Here is an 18076-nt window from a genome sequence, read left to right on the forward strand (position 1 = left end):
GTTATCTCTCAGATGCTAGGAGATGCACGCAGTGTGGGTCAGAAGATGTCTAAGAAGTAATTCTTTCAATTTAAACATTACTTTGAAACACACACACACCCCTAACTAGACCATGAAGGCATAAGAGGTTACGAATTACGAAGAGCATCTCATCACTGCAATGCCTCACTCAGAACTGTCCTACTCCATCTACCGAGAGAGCTGTTCATACCCAGGGAACCGTAATCTAGGGCCTCAGGTTCTCACAATCACTTTATGCTCCAAGATTGTCTTCCTTTCTTCAGAACCCAATTCAGGTTCTGTGACTTCATCTAACCCAAAGAATTCTACTGGCAAATTCAGGGTTACTTACTTGCTTTACTAAGCTCCTTCTCTATTCTCTTCTCCCTCCCTCCCTTCCTTAGATACCTTTTAAATTCTTTTTTATGAAATATCTTTATTAATTCCTCCAACCAGCAGCCCTGAGGTAAGTCTCAGGTTTCACGTTAAGTAGACAAGGATAGTCAGCTGCTCACCTGCAGCAGCAGAACAAACTGGGCCAGGAAAGTCTTTTGAAAATAAAAGATTTCACCAGTTAAATTGGTAAAACTTTGGAAAGACATTCTGTTCCCATCTTTCTGTATTTAAAAAGACACACACCCCTTGACCCAACAATGCCGCTTTTAGAAATTTAACCACATATGGTTACAGGAAAAAAGATGTACAAAAATATTCAGTAGAGTATAACAAAGCAAATAAACACGGAAGAAAAATCATCCTAGAAAGAACTTAAATTGTGTATCAATAGGAGATTGGTTAAATAAATAAAGGATACATTTTGTGCAGAAAACATTTCTGTAAAGGATACGTAAGAAACAACGGTTCTTATCTCTGGGTATAAAGATTATAAGTTAGAACATTTTCCACCTTATGTCCTTTATGGGATTTTTTCCTATAAACCTGCACTCTAAATTAGCTGGTTAATGGTGGGAGGGGGGAGCGAACCTTCGTAATTTAGGCTTAAAGCTCTACTACATTCTACATTCAGTATTATTCAATCTTTGTTAAACAGGAAATAGAACAAGCAAGGCGCAAACAGAAACTCAAGAGAGCAGATACATGATAAAATGTGTTTGCTCCAACAGCTAATGATTTCATCACTCAACTATAGGAACTGAAGAGTCCATCTCAGAAGATGAGTTTGTTTTTTCCTCAAGCACCTCCTCTATGTGTTATAGACTCTTCTATAATCTAAATGGCTTGATTAAACTATGGATCTTGTGCTAAACATGTGTTTACACTTAAAATCAGTTTTACTCTGGAAAATGGAGTGAGATTGGGAAAAGAAGCCCACTTTTGTCAAACCTTAAAAAGAAATACAGACACACCCTCAAATTAAAAAAGAAAGAAAGAAAGAAAGAGAAAGAAAGAAAGAAAGAAAGCGAGCAAGACTAATGCCTAGGCCCTTTATAGGACTTACTGAATCTTTGGGTCTGGGAGTCCAATCTCTGTATTTTGCACAAGCTCCCCAGGTAAGTCCTATGTTTCTGGTACTGTGCCGTGCACACAGGAAGTAACTACGCTTAGCAAACACCATGTCTTATCCAAAGGAAACACAGCATAGAGTAGAAAATTCTGTGAACAGGGGTGTTCACTACTGATTATTTATTTATTTATTTGAGTGTGTGAGCGACGAGGGGCAGAGACAGAAAGAGAGAGAGAGAGAGAGAGAGAACTAACTTCAAACAGGCTTCCTGCTCAGCGCAGAGCACAATGCAGGTCTCAGTCTCACGACCCTGAGATCATGACCTGAGCCAAAATCAACAGTAGGACACTTAACCGACTGAGCCACCCAGACACCTCTAAAACAAATAACTTTTAAAAAAAGTGATACGGTGTTTGGAGTAGCACGGGGTGTATGCAGAACCCTCCAGGCCCTGCCATCAACCCAACTCTTCTGGTTCATCTGTGGCTGACAGGGGCAGTAATGCGGAAGAGCCATCTTTGGGGCTGGGAGGGAGTTCAAAGGACGTAGACCAGTGTTTTTCAAGTGATGGCGGCAACCACCTGATTCCTGACCTGGACAACGGTGCAGGGTCCAAACCAGCCCATGTGCATTAAACAGCCTCCTTGCTCCCTCCCACCCCCGCCCCATTCTTATGCCCAAATGAAGTTTCATAACCGCTGAGCTAGTCTGGTATTTTGTGAACATCCCACTGTAAGATCATCTCAGGCCCCTGCTATCCCAGCCCCACCCCAGACTCAGTGAAGCAAAGTCTCTAACAGAGGTTTCGTATGGGAAAGCAGCACCCCAGGTTACTCTTATAAATGGGGAGGTTTGGGACACACCAATTCAGGTCAAACTCATTTTAAGATCAAGAAACCATGGTCCAAAAAAGTTAAATAATTTCCCCGAGAGACTTAATACCTGATTAGCTGGGACATCGAAAACCTGGCGAGGTCATTTCTTCCTCTTATACCAACGGAACTTACTAATGTTTATCACGAGTACCTGCGCGGTTTCTGATTCATCACCATAAGGCTGCAGGTAAGTGACTAATGAAGTCTGAACCCACAGGGCATGTCAGAACATCTATCTGGCCCTGGGAGTTTTTCCACTTTCAGTATCAGGATGAGGAGAAATTTTAAAAAAGGGTGGGGGGGCGCCTCTGGCTCAGTGGGTTAAGCCTCTACCTTCGGCTCAGGTCATGATCTCAGGATCCTGGGATCGAGCCCCGAATCGGGCTTTCTGCTCAGCAGGGAAGAGTGCTTCCCCCTCTCTCTCTGCCTCTCTGCCTACTTGTGATCTCTCTCTGTCAAATAAATAAAATCTTAAAAAAAAAAAAAATGGCACATCTGATAGAAAAGTAAAGACAGCCCTACACGTTTATAACCAGGCGAGGAGGATTTGAAAGTCTCCCTATTTCTTCTCCAAGTATTAGAACCTTTGGCAAAAAGGACTCTATCACACTTTGGGTGAGAGCATCAGCTTGCACCTTGCTGTGGGAGAGTGAAGAGGGCGTCTCCTACAGAGACTGCAACCTCATCTTGGAACCAGTATCTCTACACGCTTCAACGAGGAACAGGCAAGGGAAACAAAACCCCCAGCTTGGAATGCACACGGTAAGTTTTAATTCAGGGGGAGTTCCATCGAGTTATAATTGCCTCTAATTGGTCCTCCCACACAGTCTCACAATTTACAGCTGTAATCAGTGCCACAAAGAATGAGCTAAATTTCTTTTCTACCTTTGAAATCAGAATCATCTCCGCTTAGGTTCTTACCATTGCTGTTTTGATTTCTTTTTTAATATACCAACGTATAAGAAAAGGGTGAATGAATGAATGAATGAGATAATAAAAGCAAAGATGCAGGCAGCTCTTTCGGAAACAAGTACTGCTCCCTATGACCTAATGATAACCCAGTGGGATTCAAATTTGTAACAGAGACTGGTGCCAACTTGGCAAACTGTTCCGTTCCAGGGCACGCTATCCAAAAACCACATTCTTCTGGTCGGACATTTTCCATACTCCGATTTTTATCTTTCTTGGCATGCTCGACTCTTCTCTAATAAAGTCACAACCCTTGTTGCCATGGAACCCAATCAGACATGGAGCCTGTTACTATGACTTCCCTGCGAGTCTAAAAAAAGAGCCAGTGACCAAAAGAAGAGCCCTTTCTTTAAAAAAAAAAAAAAAAAAGAAAGAAAGAAAGAAAAGAAAAGAAAAATCCAAGGCAAAGAGGCTCCAAAAAAGAACCTAACCCTTTTACATCCATTGAAGTTTAAGCTTTCATGCAGGCTAACTTGAACTCTGGAGACAGAGCAAGCCAGTGTTTTATAAAAAAAATTTCAGTTAGGACATTCCACAGAAGACAATTTTATAAATAAGTACCTAGCAAAGAGGGTAAAGCTGTTCTTGGGATTTCTTCTTCTTCTTCTTTTTTTTTTTAACTCAAGGCAAGCTTCCTTAGAGTAGTCGTTTAGCAAACATATGTCAATCAGCAGCTACCAAATTGCAATATTCATTTCCACCAATACTTAATTTTTGCCAAAAAGCTCACTATCTCTCTGTAAAGAAAAGATAAGCCAAATGGTACAATCGATCCTGTGTTCTGTCCTGTCTGGAACTGGACTAAACCTGGAGGGCCTAGCAGAGGGACTGAAGCAAAGAGAATGAACCTGTGCGGACGGCCGACCACGGGCTGGGCACTTCCCCGTCATCGCCGGACCCCGGCGACAGAGGCACTTCCGCATCTCTCTCCTAGAGATAAGGTACCAAGGCTCTCGGAGCTCAAGAGCTTGCTCAAGCTGCCGTGCTAGAACGCGGTCTGCCTTCCAAAGCCAACGCTATTCATTCATTTGACCAACATGTGTGTCTGGCCTCACAGGTGCTGTGCGTCCTGTTCGGCTTCTTGTTCTTGACAGAACGTGCAGCCTGTAAAGCCCGTCTGTGAAGAGGGCATGGAGTCTACATGCACAGCCCACGGGGCCGGTTCGGGCCGTACCCGTTTGGAATGAGCACCGTATCTGCCCAGCAGCAGCCAGCCCTTGGGAGAATCCTGAGTAAATGCCCTGGCCTCCTAGATGAGGTGACAAGGGGCAGACACCTACCACCATCCCTCAGGAGACTGGCTGCTGACAAGGCCTTCCAGCCATGGACTCTGCGGGGGTTGGGGGGGGGGTACTCAGAAGCTCCAGGTGCCTTGTCTTGTGCAATTTCAGTGTTGAAGTAAAAGCCACTGCATGCAAACTCAGAAGTTATTCTACCCAACATGGGTCTGGGAAAACTGGCTTCCAAAAAGGACTAGTAAGAAGGAATATGGGGGGTGGGGGGTGCTGGCTGGCTTAGTTGGGAAGAGCACAGGATTCCTCACCTCAGGGCCTTGAGTTCAAGCGCCACGCTGGGTGGAGAACTTACTTAAAAAAAAAAAAAAAAGTGAGAGAGTTAAAGAAGGGATCTATAAAAGCATGGAAATTAATTCAGAAGCTGTATTATTAATCACACTACGTTTTTTGGCTAGAGATAGTCCACTTATTTCATCATATAATAAATACTACTACTTCCATTAAAAGAAATTTCAAAACCAAGACCACAAAGAGATGCCACTTCAGGAGGGCCATAGTCAGAAGACAGTAGTAAGCACTGGTGAAGATGCAGAGAAACTTGAGTGCTCCTCCACTGCCAGTGGGACACATGGGAATGTGTTGGGACTGGGGTGGGAGCACAATGGGAGTGGGGGAGCGCAGAGTGGGGGGGAGGGGAAGCACAAGGTGGGGGGGGCGCGGTGGGGTAGGGAGCGCAGGGAGAGCCCGGTGGGAACACAGACCTGTGCACCCCCTGGGAGACACTCTGGCAGACTCCCAAAAGTGGAGCACAGAGCTCCCAGGGGAGCCAGCAATTCTACTCCTTGGCTTCGACCCAAGACAAAAGAAAGCGTAAACCCCCCAGACACTTGTACACGGATGTTTAGGGAAACAGAGTGACCCTAAGAGCCCCAAACCAGCAACAACCAACCCAAGTGGGCGTCAGATGCTGAACAGGACAAAATGCCGGGGGGCAGTGCTGTGGAAGGTTCTCGGGCAATAAAAAGGGCTGAAGTGCTGACAGGCTACAACACAGACGAATCTTGGAAACCTCAAGCTGAATGAAAGAAGCCAGGCACGAAAGACCACATTACATCTGATTCCATTTACACAAAGTGTCCAGGACAGGCAAATCCAGAGGAACAGGAAGTAAATTAGGGGCCAGCGTGGCCTGGCGGTTTGGAGGGAGGAAATGGAGAGTGATGGCTAAATGGGTCTGGAGTTTGTTTTGGGGGTGACCAGAATGTTCTGAAATGGACCCGGTGACTGCAAACTCGGCAGATATACTAAAACCCATGAATTCACACACTTAAATGAGCGACTTGTATGATATGTGCGTTGTATCTCAATAAAGCTGTTATTTAAAAAAAAAGGGGGGGACCAACACAACCAGTTTTTTGTTTTGTTTTTGGTTGCCCTATTAAATAAGAAAACAGCCCAAGCCACGAGACTGCCTGACCTTGGACAAGTCACTTGTCTCTGGGGGTCTCTGTGCCTCATTCAGGAAACAAGACTCATGCCCGAACAGGGAGTCCTCTCCTAGCCCCTTCGAGGTGGAAAAACCATTTGCACAAACACCTCTCCATGTACAAACAAGGGGAGTCAGACCACCTACTCTAGCAGAATCTTTCCAAGTATTCCTTGTCTGACTCTCCCCTTCACCCGTTTCCATTCCTCAACCGATTTCTGAGCTCCTGCTATGTGTAAGTCCTGATGCTAGACCGTGTTCATGCTCTCTAGTTCTCAAGCCCACAGTCCACAGGGGAGGTAGGGGGTTCTCATTCTGTGGGTGTGGAAGACTCAAAGACTATGCAGGTGGCCAAGGGGCTGAGAGACCATATGAACTGAGAACCAAAGTCTGGGCTGTTTCTCTTCCTCCTACACCAGGGGTTTTCAAACTGCCTCCACAGGCATATTCTTGGAACTTCTACGGGTTTGCTATGAACAATTTTAAATGATGTATTTACTTGGATGGCAAAGAATATTAAGGTAACCGTATTGGGAGAGCATAGAGATAATCAGCTGCTAACCAAGTACTATCCTGAGATTTCAAGACCGTCTGTGCTTCTACGCACGCTGGGCCCAGGTATTAGAACTTCTTTAGACAGCAAGAAACACGATGGCTGACTCTCAGTTTCCTGGGACTGCACCACAAATTGGGTGGCTTAAAACAACAGAAATTTATTGTCTCGGTTCTGGAAGCCTGAAATCAAGGGGTCAGCAAGGCCAGGCTCCCTTTGAAGGTGCTAGGGAAGGGACCACTCCAGGCCTGTCTCCCAGCTTCTGCAAACCTCATCAGGCATCCCTCCGCCTGCAGATAAATCACACCAACCTTCAGTAAGCCCTCACACTGTAGGCACTCCGCCACGGGTCTTCACGTCATCTCTCTTCTGTGCACGCCTGTCTCTAAATCCCGGCACACTGGGTCACAGCCCATCTCGATGACCTCATTTTGACTTGGTTCCTTCTGTAAAGACCCCAACTCTCAGCAAGGTCATATTCTGAGGTAAAGGGCAAAGTCACTCCTGTATCTTCTCTCACCCTACCACCACACTGCTGGTCACCCCACAATCCTCCAACACCAGCTGGGCAGCCTACGACTCGACTCTGACGCAATCCGCCTGCAGACGGCATCGGCTCACACAGGTGAAGGGATCAGTACAACGAGTCCGCCAGGCCCTGCTTCAGCCACCAGCCCCGGGTCCAGGTTGTTACCTGCGATTCTCACGCACTGGCTACAAACTGACCCTCTCCCCCGGTTCCGTCAGTTTTCTAGAGTGGCTCACAGACTCACGAAGACACTTCCCCCTTACCAGTTTATTAGAAAAGGACAGAACTCAGGAAGAGCCAAAAGGAAGAGAAGCACAGGGCAAGGTCCAGGGAAGGGACGCAGGTGTTCCGGGCCCGCTCTCAGAGCCGCTCTCCCCGCATCTCCAAGTGTTCACCAACCTGGAAGCTCTCCGCACCCCAGCCTCTCAGGTTTTTATGGAGGCTTCGTTATGAAGCCCTGCTAGATTAACCCAATGACCACTGGTGATTACATCAACCTCCAGCCCCTTTCCCCTCCCCAGAGGTGGAAGGTGGGACGGAAAATTTCAATCTCAACAAGGTTGGTTCCCCTGGCAACAGGCCCCATCCTTAGGGGCTTCCCGAAAGTCGCCTAATTAGCAAACTGCACCTCGTTTGAAAGGGGCTTTCTATTTAAATCACAAAAGACACCATTTCACTTTTATCATTATAATCACTTAGGAAATTCCAAAGGTTTTAGGAGCTTTGTGTCAGAGATGAAAACAAAGACCAAATACATACAGTTGACCCTTGAGCAAGAGTTGGAAGGACTCAACCCCACCTATATTAGATTTTTTATAGTACAGTACTGTAATTATGCTTTCTCTTCCTCATGGTTTTCTTAGCAGCATTTTCTTTTCCACAACTTGCTTTATTGGAAGAATACAATATGTGATGCATATAACCTAAAAAAATAAGTGAATCGATTGTTTAGGTTATCAGTAAGGCTTCCTGTGAACAGTAGGGTACCTGGAGTTATTTTTGGAGGTGGGGAGGACCAAAGTTACACAGTGGATTTTCCACTGTGGTAAGGGGGGTGTCAGTCCCCCAACCCTGCACTGTTCAAGGGTCTACTGTATTTCTTATTGTAAATCACAGTATCACAGACTTCAACATATCTTTTTGAGGGGACACAATTCAACCCATAACCCTAACTTTAAATGTAAATGATGCAGCATTTCCAGATGAAGGTCAAAGGGTCTCACAGTGAGAGAAGGGTCATGGGGTCATACAGAATTTTTCTAACAGGAGAGTTAACGGACTGAGACTTTCCACATCATAACAGGTAAGAGAAGCATTCCAAATGTAAAAGAAAACCTGCCTGTAGGGATTTGGATTATCTGTATATTGAGAGAGTGTTAATGTAGATTGTTACTAACTTTGTATTTTTTATGCATTTCAAAGTTTTCATAATAAAATGTTCAGGGAAAATTTCCTTAGACTGTTGAGGAAATCTGCTAATGAAATCTTCATTCTTAAAGAGCACCTAAGTAAAAACACCAATTAGTATCTCTGAACAAACACTGCTCTATGAGCCAAGAGCAAGGAAAAGATAAATTTTAAAAATATGAAAACAATTGTACACATCTTCCTAATTAGACTTATTTAAATAACAAATGTAGCCAGTGCCTTAAACTCCTCATTTGGTGTCTGTAAACAATGAACTCAGAAAAGACAGTCCTCCTATCTGTTGGAAGTGTATAAACTCAAATAATACAGTAGTAGCGATGCATGAAATTCTTAATTCATTCTTTTCTTCCTCACTTCCTTCCCTCTCTATCCATCCAAACATTTACTGTGCATTCTGTGCCAAGCTCAGGAGATACAGTCCTTGCCCGCTTTCTGGTGGGGAGAGACAAGCGAACCACAAGTGACAAGAATATGAAGGCTCACAACAGACTTGGGCACAGGTCGGGTTGGGGAGCACCCAAGTCAGGTGGGAGAGGAGAACGGGAATCAGGGAAGACCCTTTCAGTACATTGTCTTAGAAGCCTTCGACACCCTTCTAAGGAAAGAATTATACTTATTTTTCACATGAGGACACTGGCTTGAATGGGTTGAGGAAATGGTCTAAGAGGAGCTCACGCAGTGTGTAAGAATTTAAAAACCGGGCCTAACCTCCCTGGAGAGCCGGTACCACACTGCCCCCTCCGAGCTCTAAGCACACGCAAGGAGGGCTTGACAATGGCCTGCATTCAGAAGACCTAATCACTTCTCATTGCCTCCACGGCTAGCATCCCCACCCAAGTCACTGTCACACGTCCCTCTACACCAGCTCGAGCCCACCTTTAGTCTGGGAGCCCAGGCAACCTTGGAAAACATTAACTTGCCTCCCACTACCCCCTTGGACTTTGTGTCCTTACTCATTCTGCTTCTGCTTCCTTGATGTGCCTCACAGGCATGTTCCTGTCTCAGGGAGTCTGCTTGCTGTTCCCTCTATCTGGAATGCAATTCCCCTCAGACAAATGTACTGCCTACTTCCTCAGGTCCTCCCTCCATGACATCTCTGAGAAGAGCTTTCCTTGAGTTTCCTATTTACAACTGCTTCTTTCTCCCCCCACCCCAAGGTCTCCCCAGCCCCCTTGCAGCGACTGGCGTCCAAACACTGTACTTAACTACCATTAACACACTGTATATTTTACCTATGGGTCTGGTCCGCCTACCTTGCTGTACCAGAATATGAGCTTGATGAGGGCGATTTTTACTTGGGTTCCTGGGATGCCTGGCACATAGTAGGTGCTTGCTACGTATTTGTTGAATTAGGCTGAGAGCAGAATGGTTACAAGCATGATTCATACCTGGGCTGTTTATGAATGGGCTCTCCACATAGCACACTCCCGACCTGCTGGGAGGGAGGCAACAGGAGACACCTGGGCAGAGGGGGTGGGAAGAAGCCAACCCAAGGTTTGCAAGGGACCTCATTCTTCAATCCAGTGCCACGCAGAGGTGCCTGAGTGATGCCTTTCCTGTGCCACAAGCTGTGGGGACCCAGACACCATCGATCTTGACGTTACTGCCCAAGGAAGCCCATTAGGACCAGTGGTCCCAGCACTGTCAATGTCACCCAGGGCGACAGGGACTCCTCAGACAAAGAAATTAGGGGAAGTAAAGGGCAGCTTACATTTTTTTTGCCTTCTAAGTGCTACACAACAACAACAACAACAACAACACACTCTGCTGGGGTGTTCAAGAAACTCCTTATGTTCCCAGGCTGAGCTCCACCTGTCCCCACAAGGGGTTATTTTCTTACATTGGCCTGTTATAACTGGGCTCCATGGTGGCTCACCAGAGCTACTAAAGGAAAACCACAGGGGTTCAATGCTCCAGGAGTCTTCAGACCGTGAAGGGCAGACTCAGAGCTCGCCTACAGGGGACAGGCAGGAGTGAGGCGGACTCAGCATCTCAGCGCCTGCTGAATCTCCAGATGGATGGGCGGAGGAGAAGCGAGCGCGGCAGCATCTCCAGGAGGAGCCGCAGAAGCGTCTGAAGGATGGCAAATGGAACACTGTCCCCTGAGGAAGAGCCCCTGTCATGGAGCGCCTGTCTGCCAGACTCCAAACTCACCCTCATTCTTAGCCTCCTGTGAAAATCCTGGCCGTGTGCGCAAGACCGGGCAGGGGGCAGGGGGGGAAATGGGGTGACGTGTCATAATAGGAAATCCCAGAGCACCTGACTTCATAAAGTTCTATAAGGCACCAGGGTGCCTTTCAGCTCTGGAATTCTATGAAGGAACTAAAGTCCTTGCAAGGCTGTTTCTAAGAAGCAAAGAAAACCCCGCTGAGCCATGGCACTGTAATTTCTTGAGTTTGCATCAGTCAGTTTCCTTCAGTGAGAGAAAAGGTGACTGGTTTAGGTTACAAAGGCGACATTCCAGATAAAAACCTGCTGGTTGCCATGACAATGAACATCGTCGTTCCTCCCTTTCCTGCAGCATCCTTCTTCCATCTGAGTCAAATCGAAGCTCTCCGTCCTGCCCAGGATTTAGAGCTTCCTCTGCACGAGGACAGCATATTAGACACACACACAAAATACATATCAAAGGGCTCATCGGAGGTAAACGGCAACCTTCAAAACTGGTACCATCTGTCCTCCTCTGCCAGCGGGGTCCTGTAAACAACTACCAGGAGCACCCCTGCGGCAGGGTGTGAGAAGCGAGTCTGGGCCAGAAAAGCCGAACAGCTGACACCTACCCCTCCTGGTCTAGAGCCTTCTTGGAGTGGGCTCTGGATTGGTTCCCCCCAGAAGGGTCCCTGTGAGGCCAGGGCTCCCTGCAGCACTGCCGTCCCCAGACCGAACTGCTCAAGAGCAGTGCCCGTGTTTGACTGATCTCAGGGCCTGGAGTAGCGCCGGGTACCCAAGGAAGCAGTGGGGACAGCGACGGGGGCTCTGGGATAAGGCAGCCAGCCAGCTGCTCTTTATACTCTGCACTGAGTTTGAGCAGAGCCTGCTTCAAATAGGCCCTGTCTGAGAAACTAGCCAGGGGAGAATTCCAGATCCGTGCTCTAGGCTGTGCCACTTGGGGTATCTACAGCGAGCCCTGCTCCTGGTTTCCATCGCGGTGCTCGGGAGCCTTCCCCAGATCCAGGACAAAACAAAGACTAAATCAGAAAGTCAGAGCACTGATGTGATTTATCTTCTCAGACAAAGATCTTAAAAAATCTCATCAGGTAGCTACATTTCATTGCAGACATGTTTGTTTAAGAAAAGCCATGAAAATTCTGAAAAGCCAGAGGAAGGAAACTAAAGCACCCGACAAGTGTCTACATTTGGGGGTCTGGGTCACTGCCCCTTCAGGTGTGGAAGTAGTTTGCCCAGGGGTTAGGGATAAAGGCTCCAGAATGCAGAACAAGCTGGGTTCAGGTCCTACACTTGTCCCGTCTTTGAGGTATGACCCTGCACAAGTCCATTACTGCCCGAGGCTCCATTCTCGGTGGGTAAGCCAAAGAGAGCTGTACCTCGTGTCCGGCACTGCAGTAAGGCTGCGGAAACCTCTGGAAAGCCTTCGTCGCAGCGCAGGCAGAACTGTGGACTTAGGCTCGCTCTACAAATATTCTCTCCGTTCATGCCACTTTATAAACAAAAACAAGTTCTCTGTGCCAGTATTTGGTAAACGTTTCCAATTAATATAAAAGCATGACTCAATGACATGTCAATAAATCTACTTCTATAAATTGATGTTTTTAATTCAGAAACAAGAGCTTACATTAGACTTGTGGTTCTTCATCTCTTTTAAAGGTCATCTGCCACCACCGAGAACTCTGCCAAGGAAAGTACAAATATACAAAACCAGAAGGCCCAGGTTAAGACACAGAACATTGGCCCTAATTTCATGCATGTTTTTTTAATATTCTGAGGTAACAGAACATTCAAGAAGTAACGGGATTACAAATTAATGTACTTTCTAACTGGAAGCTGATGCTCTAAACTTCTCCTAATGCTGAGTGACATGAGAAAAACAGATAAATTCAGTCACACAGGCTGCATGGGATTGAAGTCATTTTTCATCACTGCTCACACTCACATACTTCAGTACTCCTAAAAACATACTGATACTACTTATCACTGAAAAGGAATAAAGCATAACACAGGCAACACTGAGGAATCTTAAAAGCATTACGCTAAGTGAAAGAAGCCACACTCGAAAAGGCTACATTCACACCATCTGATTCCATTGATAGTGCATTCTGGAAAAGACAAGATCATGAGAACAGAAATCAGACCCATGGCTGCTGGGGACAGCACAGTATTGACTAAAAAGGAACAAAAGGGGATTTTCTGAGGTGATGGGAATATTCTGTATCTTATTTGGAATGATAGTTACAAGACTGTGTCAACATATAACTCTACACTTAAGGGGGTTACTGTATGTAAACAACATCTCAATATATAAAATATTGACACACCAACTTTTACAGACCTGAATATTAGAGATGCTAAATTCTTGACAAGGTGCAAAAACCTGCCTGCCAGCAAATTCAAAATAACTTCATATTTCCTTTCAGGCAAAATTAAAATGCACACAAACTTAAATACTATTTAGCACCACAGAAAATCTAGCATTCATTATGAAAATTTCCTGTGACATACATCAAAATGTGGCTTTAGCAGATCACTCTTATAAGTACAAGCACTTGACAAAGCTACTTAAGAACAGATGGTAAAGGTGAAGATACTTCCTTCCTCTGCCCCAGCAATGTCACTTCTCGGCATCTTCCCCAGAGAAACTCTGCAACGAGCATACAGACCTCTGAATCAACCTACTTGTCCATCACTAGGAGAATGGCTACGAACACGCTGGTTTATTCAGATACTGAAATCACATACGGCAATTAAAAAGAAAAAAAGATGGAAATGAAGTATGATAAATTTTTAAAACACCATGCTGGGGGGCACCTGGTTGGCTCAGGTGGAAGAGCATGCAATTCTTGATCTCAGAGTCGTGAGTTCAAGCCCCATGATGGGTGTAAAAATTACCTAAATAAATTTAAATAAAGTTTTAAAAAAATTTAAATAAGTTTAAAAGACCCAAACACCTAAAAGCTTAACTAGATCAAAACAGCATGCTGAAAAAAATAGCAAGTCACAAAAGAGAGGCCATTTATATAAATATTTAATACAAAAAACAATACCATATATTGCTTATAAGTTCATTCAATGTATAAAAGCGTGCAAAGGAATGAAACCCAAATACATTAGGTTTTGGAGACTCCTGAGGGCATAGGAAGGGAGAAGGCATCCAGAGAGCTGGATCTGGGGCCATTTATTTCTTAAAAACAAGTGGCAGAAATCTGACGCAAACGTGGCAAAATGTTGCCATCTGTTAATCTAGGACATAGGTATGTGGGTATCATTATTTTTCAAAATGTTTTTTCCATGTCTGACGCATTTAGTAATTAAAAATAAATGTCTACTATTTAACCAGAACTATGCAGTTAATGATTTGATACGGATTTTCCGCATGCTCAGAACATCTTCCCGTCTGAGAATCTGGTTTACTTTCTAAATATGGTGTGAGTTGCAGTTTCTGACGGACCATTTCATTACCTTATAAGCTCAGAATCTGATGTCACTGCAGTTACTTCCAGAGAACATTAACTTCAACCTTAATTAAACCAAAGCAAGCATAAACTTCAGAAAATTAAAATCCACTGAGAATTTAATAAGCTAGAGGCCCTAGAAAAACATCCAGGCTCACTTTAGGCTATTGTGTAGATAAACTAAGGAGCAATTATTTAATTTTTTTTCTTTTTTAAAGATTTATTTATCTGAGAGGGGGAGGGAGGTTCAGAGGGAGAGAGAGAGAGAGAAAGGGACAGAGAGAATCACAAGCAGACTCCCTTCTGAGCACAGAGCCGGACATGAACACAGTGCTCTATCTCAGGGTCCTGATGAGATCAGACCTGAGCAGATCAGATCTGAGCAGAAACCAAGAGTTGGAAGCTTTAACCGACTACACCAGCCAGGAGTCCTGGGAGCAGTTATTGCAAAGAATCATTTGCGAACAATGCAAACGTGATTTTAGAAATGTCCAAAGTATCAGAAAACAGAAAATAATCTTCCTATATGGATTTAGTGTCTCTTTCAACATTATATGCATTATTCTTATTTAGCAAATCTGTTACCATTAAAATTACCCCCTATGTGCAACAGATTGTTTCAAAAAGGAAGGCTGAGGAGGCAGGAACATTTAAAGATAGCCACAGAAACACCAAACTGCATCATTCATTTCCTATCTGCCCAAAGAAATAAAAGCTCTAAACAAGGCTTGTTGGAACAGTGGGCTCAGTTTACAAAACTGTCCCTCAAACAGGAACAAGGCTGAAATTTTAACTCTAAGTCTTGCTTTAAAAATAAATTATGGGCACCCGTCTGGCTCAGTCTGGGAAGCATGCAGCTCTTGATCTGAGGGTGGTTGAGTTCGAGCCCCCCACTGGGTGGAGAGTTTACTTAATAAACAAAAATTTTTTTTTTTTTTAAAGATTTATTTATTTATTTGACAGAGAGAGATCACAAGTAGATGGAGAGGCAGGCAGAGAGAGGGGGGCGGGAAGCAGGCTCCCTGCTGAGCAGGGAGCCCGACGCGGGACTCGATCCCAGGACCCTGAGATCATGACCTGAGCTGAAGGCAGCGGCTTAACCCACTGAGCCACCCAGGCGCCCCTAAACAAAAATTTTTAATAAGAGCTTAATTTGAGCCCTAAGGATGTAAAAAAACTGTCTCGCCATCAGATCATTTGAAGTGGCCAGAGTGCCAGTCAACTATCTCAATGGTAGAATTTAATATGCTCCCACTCACCCAAACAAGAGAGCATTTCCGAGGGCTGGAAACATAACGATTGGGTGTTAAGAGCCCTGGTGGCTCCCTGGTGGTAAAAGGACAAGAATGAAAAAAAAGACGACTCTTGCTTTACTTTTGGTGCCTGCTTACCCAACACATGCCAATTCACCGAACAGCTTCAATTGCTCCACACAGGACATAACCTTCATCCAGCAACTACTACTTGATAGTTGCTGAAGTCAGGAGGTTTTTACAAGCATGATGCCTTTCTCAAATGAAAGCACACATAATAAAAGCACATTTATTCCACCTTTCATATGCTCTTGAGTCAGGTTAGGAAATGTTAAGTATTAGTTTCTGGACATAGACAACAGTTTTAACCTCCCTCTGTGTCAAATGCAAAGATTACAAGGCAGGTGAGCCTCTCAGTAATTAACACACGTTAATAACAACCCCCTTTGCAAGCCACAGGGGTAACTTACAAATAGGGATAATCAAGCCAAACAGAGAAACAGCTTATAACCTACAAATACAAAATCTGTTGTATTCACTATCCTAACGTGAGTGACAAATCAACATCAGTGTCCTAGTAGGAGGACAGCACAGGGCACTAAACATGTTTCCTAAGCGAAAGGAGGGCAAGCTTGAAAGAGGGCTCTGCCCAGCCGAGCACAGACTTAGGTGAGTCCCTGCTCTTCCACCTCCCTAGCTGGGACGGTGGACTACAGGTGATCAAGGCGGCAAAGCCCGATTAAGAAGCAACAGTACACATTCTTCGTCCTGTAACAGCTTCTGCAAACATGTGGAAGGTCAGGATTCTATGTTAAATAGAACTTGTTGAAAGGCAACATCTAGTTCAAAAGAGAGAACTGAAAGCAAATTTTTAAAAAACAATGAACTTCACCCTCTCTTCCCCTCTACCTTTAAGCCTTTTTTTACTGTAAGGGACACTGGAATCGTGCCTACTTGAAAGTTTGTAAGTGCATGAGCTAGAGTTCTCAAAATGTTCACTTCAAATCCCAGTTTTTTTTCAATCCAGAAAAAAATGTACCAAAACCATAACCTCTGATTCAATAGTTTAAAAAAAATTTTTTTAAACCCAGACAAAAATTAGACATTTATAAAACTACAGATGTAGACAGCAGTATATTTTAGAGGCAGCTAGCAATGCGAAAATTGGTACAGGGGTAACGGTCATTCTTGTGTAGACATCTAAAGGGGAACCAAATTCTAAACAGGCCAAAGATTGGGGCACGTGGCTAGTTCAGTCAGTACAGCATGAGACTCTTGATCTTAGGGTCATGAGTTCAAGTCCCATGCTGGGGGTAGAGTTTACTTAAATTATAAAAAAATGGGCCAAAGATAAAATTTATTAAATCATAAAATGTATTAGAAGAACATGCTGTTTGGGTGTTTAAAAGATTGACTATAAGAATGACACAAATCCTGTAAGCCCTCAAATTTTTAAATTTCTTCATGGCAAGGTCTGGTTACTATTTATTCAGTGTTTGCCACACGCTAGGCTCCATACTCAGCACACACAGCAAATCATTCAAAGCAGGTAGCAGGCAGACTGCTAAGACGGTTCCCAAGTTTCCTACCTGCTGGTGTATATACTCTGTATGATAGCCTCCCCTTGTGTGTGAGCAAGACTTCTGAACGTGACAGGGTTTCACTCCCGTGATTAGGTTATGTTATATAGCAAAGGTGAAAATATTTTGCAGATGTAATTAAGGTTCCTAATCAGTTGACTTGGGCTGATCTGGGTGTGCCAGGCCCAATCAGGTAAACCCTTTATGAGAGGGTCTCGAGGAAGAGACAAAATGCAAGAGTTGAGGCTCTCTCAAACTACATTATGAGAGAGCCAAGCAGCAAAGAACAGTGGGCAGCTTCTGGGGCTGAGGGCCTCAGTCTTAGAGCTGCAAGGATCATAATTCCATATAAAAAAACAGTTACTTCAGAAAGGGATTCCAAGTCTCAGACTAGGCTGCAGTCCTAGCTGACACCTTGCTTTTACTTAGGCTAATGAGAAATTCTGAGTGGAGGACTGTTTGCACACAGTCAACAGTGAACCAGACCCTGCCACGAAGAATGCAGCAGGTAAGCTGCACCGGGATCCCTGGCCCATGGAAACCATGAGATGAGAGGGGCGTTTTGGTGCGAACCTATGGCAATTTCCCACGTCACAGTAGAAAATACAGTTGGGAATGAGGAACTGGAGAAAATGTACACGCAAAACAGCTTACTCAATCAGCACAAAACTTCTACAAGACAACTTAAAAAATTAATAACCCACTAGATAAATGGCCAGAAGTATATTAACAGTCACAACGCACATGTTTAAGCATGTGAACATGAGGATCAACCTTTTGCACTTTTGTTACATAAGATGTAACCACTGAGAGAATCTGGGGGAGAGATACACAGACATCTCCAAACTATGTTTTGTAACTTTTGGGGGGTCTGAGATTATTTCAAAACAAAGACTTTAAAATATGATTAACCTCATTTGTATCATAAGTATTTATTAAAATGAGCTACCAGTTTTCACTTATCAGATTGGCAAGGATCAAAAAGTTTTGTGATAGTGTCAGAAAGAAGTGAGTCGAGGCCTATTCATACATGGATGGTAATACAAATGCTCTCGATTTATATATATTCACTGCTG

General features: G+C 44.5%; 1 protein-coding gene across 2 annotated transcripts in view; it reads right to left on the reverse strand.

Annotated features, from left to right (window-relative positions):
- The window catches only part of TMCC3 (transmembrane and coiled-coil domain family 3), a 218976-nt gene that overhangs the window by 35887 nt on the left and 165013 nt on the right, over positions 1 to 18076 (reverse strand). The gene's annotated exons all lie outside the window — the stretch shown is intronic.

The sequence above is a fragment of the Lontra canadensis genome, unplaced genomic scaffold, assembly GCF_010015895.1.
Source record: "Lontra canadensis isolate GAN:19392208 unplaced genomic scaffold, GSC_riverotter_1.0 scaffold52, whole genome shotgun sequence".
Classification (NCBI taxonomy): Eukaryota; Metazoa; Chordata; class Mammalia; order Carnivora; family Mustelidae; genus Lontra; species Lontra canadensis.